At 58.8% G+C, this 4,173-nt stretch overlaps 1 non-coding gene across 1 annotated transcript; it reads left to right on the top strand.

The window, feature by feature from the left end:
- The first annotated feature begins 1,256 nt into the window (after positions 1-1,256).
- LOC149457242 (5S ribosomal RNA) lies at positions 1,257-1,375 on the top strand. Its single transcript, XR_016313661.1, has one exon. It is a non-coding gene; the product is annotated as a 5S ribosomal RNA (ribosomal RNA).
- The last annotated feature ends 2,798 nt before the right edge of the window (positions 1,376-4,173 follow it).

Below are 4,173 nucleotides of genomic sequence, written 5' to 3'. Positions count from 1 at the left end.
CAGTTCTTTTGAATGTTTTCTTGCTAGTCTGTCTCTCAGTCAATACACCTAGCATTGGATTTTTAGACCGATCGATCATTTGTTTGTGAGCGGGCAAAGATTCAAAATCAGCAGGGGGTGAAATACTCCTTTCCTTCACTGTAGCTCCCCCAAAGTCCCCAGGCCAGCCTAGGCTTTTCTGAGCCCGCTTCCCTTTTGCGGGCCGCTCTTTTCAAAACACGCTGGCTTTCTTCTCTGTGTCCCTCAGGAGCTGGCCACGCATCCAGCCCCCTCCGGCAGCGGAGCAACGCTCAGACGCCAGCCCCAGCCAGCTAGCCCCGTCCTGCATCCTGCTTAGGCTCCGCGGCCCAGCCCTTTGCCAGCGCTCTCCTCAGCCGCTTTGGCGCTCTCACGCCTGCTCTCCAGTCGCCTTGCGCCGACACATTCCGCTGCGCTCCCCAGGCCGGGGGACAGCAGCGGGGAAGGCACGCGCGCCGGCCCCCCAAGCCAGCCAGAAGCAACAGAGCCGCCGAAGGCCACGATACCTGCGCCCTGAGGCGGTTAGAGCGCCGGGCCCGCTGCTGGAGGCAGGGGCCTGTGCGTCAGGGCCCTGTGGTGTGCGCAAGGGGGAGCCGGCCACTGGGGCGGTGAAAAAAAAGAGCGAGGGCCGGAGCGCAAGGAACTGGCGTTTGTAGGCCCCGGTGCCAGCAGGGTCCCTAGCCTTGGTTTGGGTCAGGGGCAGGGAGGCGGGAGCGCTGTCCGGCGCCCCGAGAGGTCTGGCTGGCAAGCGAGCGTAGGCCCCTTGCTTTGCGGTGCTCTTTGCGGCTGCTGTGTCCAAAGCTTGCTCCCCGCGGCTGGTGTGGTGCTCAGCCCTGCGAGCCAAAGGCTTGAAGTCAGGCCAGGGGAAGGCGGGAAGGAGAAGGAGGAGCGGTTGAGGCCAGGCTGGCATGGTGTGCTTGTGCCTGAGGAGGTGCGGTCAGGAAGAGGTTAAAGAGGGAGCAAAGCAACGGGGGGGGAGGCAGGGGTTTGAGGAGAGTGAGTGAGAGAGGAGAGACGGGGCGGTGTGTCAGTTGTGCCGGTGGGTGAGAAGGAAACAGTAGCAGTAGCAGTAGCAGTAGCAGCAGCAGCAGCAGCAGCAGCAGCAGCAGCAGCAGCAGCAGCAGCAGCAGCAGCAGCAGCAGCAGCAGGCGGCTTGTCCTGGGTAGTAGAGCTGAGGAAAGGCGGAGGCCAGGCTGCCCGTGACAAGTAGAAGAGGCTTGAAGGAGAGCCTGAGTACTGCCTACGGCCACACCACCCTGAACGCGCCCGATCTCATCTGATCTCGGAAGCTAAGCAGGGTCGGGCCTGGTTAGTACTTGGATGGGAGACTGCCTGGGAATACCAGGTGCTGTAGGCTTTTGCTTTTCCTCCAGCAGGGGTCACTCTCCTCCATGGCTCTTTCACATTCACTTTTACCTCCCCGCTCTCCAAGCCCTCCTGCTGCACACCTGCACTCAAGGAAACAACCTTTTCATCCCCTGCTCATTTGCCAGCTCGGCCCACTCACAAACAAATCAGCCCTCTCAAAATACAATGCTAGCTGCATTGGAACACTCACAGACAGAAGAGCAAGAAAAAAACTCACAAGAAATGCATGGCTAACAAATCAGGCGCTCATTTGCAGGTTCACCAGGGAACACAGGTATCTCATCCCCTTCACAAAACAGGGCTTAGTGCTTGCTGGCAAATCCCTTCTTGGCAATCCCAGAGGTCAGGCGTTACCTGGAGTTGGCCACCAGCTTTGCACACATCTCAGGAGGGATTTTGGCCCACTCCTCTTGGCAGATCCTCTCCAAATCATGAAGGTTTGGCGGCTGACGTTTGGCAACTCCAACTTTCAGCTCCCTCCACAGAGATATTGTCAGCCGGATGAAGGTCTGGAGACTGGCTAGGCCACTCCAGGAGCTTAACGTGCTTCTTCTCCAGCCGCTGCTTTGTTGCCTTGGCCGCGTGTTTTGGCTCCTTGTCATGCTGGAACAGCCACCCGCCATTCATTTTCAATGCCCTGGCTGAGGGGAGAAGGTTCTTGCCCAAGATTTGCCGCTCCATTGCCCCGTCCATGGTCCCCTTGATGCGGTGCAGTTGTCCTGTCCCCTTAGCAGAAAAACACCCCCAAAGCAGCATATTTCCACCACCATGTTTGACAGTTGGGATGGTGTTGTTGGGGTCATAGGCAGCATTCCTCGTCCTCCGCCTCCAAACACGGCGAGTTGAGTTGATGCCAAAGAGCTCCATGTTGGTCGTCTCATCTGACCACGACACTTTCAACCAGTCCTGCTCTGCCTCATTCAGATGTTCAGTGGCAAACTTCAGACGGGCCTGGACATGTGCTCTCTTGAGCAGAGGGACCTTGCGGGCACTGCGGGATTTCAATCCTCGTCGGCGTAGTGTGTTACCCATTGTTCTCTTGGTGACTGCGGTCCCAGCTGGCCGGAGATGATTGACAAGATCCTCACTCGTAGTTCTGGGATGATGCCTCACTGTTGTCATGATCATTGACACTCCACGAGGGGAGATCTTGCACGGGGCACCGGTCCTAGGGAGACTGACAGTTGCTTTGTGTTTCTTCCATTTGCGAATGATTGCACCGACTGTTGTCACCTTCTCACCAAGCTGCTTGGCCATAGTTTGGTAGCCCAGTCCAGCCTTGTGTAGGTCTTCGATCCTGTTCCTGACATCCCTGGACAGCTCTTTGGTCTTTGCCGTGGTGGAGGGTTTGGAATCTGATGGTTTGATTGCTCCTGTGGACAGGTGTCTTTTATACAGGTCAGAAAATGAGATTAGCATCTCTCCCTTTAAGAGGCTGCTTCTAATCTCAGCTTGTTACCTGTGTGAAAGACACCTGGGAGCCAGAAATGCCGCTGAATGATAGGGGATGGAATACCTATTTCCCTCAGGAACATGCGAATCAGCGCATCATTGGTTAGACATGCAGTTCTTTTGAATGTTTTCTTGCTAGTCTGTCTCTCAGTCAATACACCTAGCATTGGATTTTTAGACCGATCAATCATTTGTTTGTGAGCGGGCAAAGATTCAAAATCAGCAGGGGGTGAAATACTCCTTTCCTTCACTGTAGCTCCCCCAAAGTCCCCAGGCCAGCCTAGGCTTTTCTGAGCCCGCTTCCCTTTTGCGGGCCGCTCTTTTCAAAACACGCTGGCTTTCTTCTCTGTGTCCCTCAGGAGCTGGCCACGCATCCAGCCCCCTCCGGCAGCGGAGCAACGCTCAGACGCCAGCCCCAGCCAGCTAGCCCCGTCCTGCATCCCGCTTAGGCTCCGCGGCCCAGCCCTTTGCCAGCGCTCTCCTCAGCCGCTTTGGCGCTCTCACGCCTGCTCTCCAGTCGCCTTGCGCCGACACATTCCGCTGCGCTCCCCAGGCCGGGGGACAGCAGCGGGGAAGGCACGCGCGCCGGCCCCCCAAGCCAGCCAGAAGCAACAGAGCCGCCGAAGGCCACGATACCTGCGCCCTGAGGCGGTTAGAGCGCCGGGCCCGCTGCTGGAGGCAGGGGCCTGTGCGTCAGGGCCCTGTGGTGTGCGCAAGGGGGAGCCGGCCACTGGGGCGGTGAAAAAGAGCGAGGGCCGGAGCGCAAGGAACTGGCGTTTGTAGGCCCCGGTGCCAGCAGGGTCCCTAGCCTTGGTTTGGGTCAGGGGCAGGGAGGCGGGAGCGCTGTCCGGCGCCCCGAGAGGTCTGGCTGGCAAGCGAGCGTAGGCCCCTTGCTTTGCGGTGCTCTTTGCGGCTGCTGTGTCCAAAGCTTGCTCCCCGCGGCTGGTGTGGTGCTCAGCCCTGCGAGCCAAAGGCTTGAAGTCAGGCCAGGGGAAGGAGGGAAGGAGAAGGAGGAGCGGTTGAGGCCAGGCTGGCGTGGTGTGCTTGTGCCTGAAGAGGTGCGGTCAGGAAGAGGTTAAAGAGGGAGCAAAGCAACGGGGGGGGGGGAGGCAGGGGTTTGAGGAGAGTGAGTGAGAGAGGAGAGACGGGGCGGTGTGTCAGTTGTGCCGGTGGGTGAGAAGGAAACAGCAGCAGCAGCAGCAGCAGCAGCAGCAGCAGCAGCAGCAGCAGCAGCAGCAGCAGCAGGCGGCTTGTCCTGGGTAGTAGAGCCGAGGAAAGGCGGAGGCCAGGCTGCCCGTGACAAGTAGAAGAGGCTTGAAGGAGAGCCTGAGTACT

Source organism: Staurois parvus, unplaced genomic scaffold (assembly GCF_062004578.1).
Source record: "Staurois parvus isolate SC_StPar_1 unplaced genomic scaffold, SC_StPar_1.0 ptg000333l, whole genome shotgun sequence".
NCBI classification, from domain to species: domain Eukaryota; kingdom Metazoa; phylum Chordata; class Amphibia; order Anura; family Ranidae; genus Staurois; species Staurois parvus.
The sequence above is the reverse complement of the archived record's forward strand: the minus strand, read 5'-3'. Positions and strand labels throughout refer to the sequence as shown.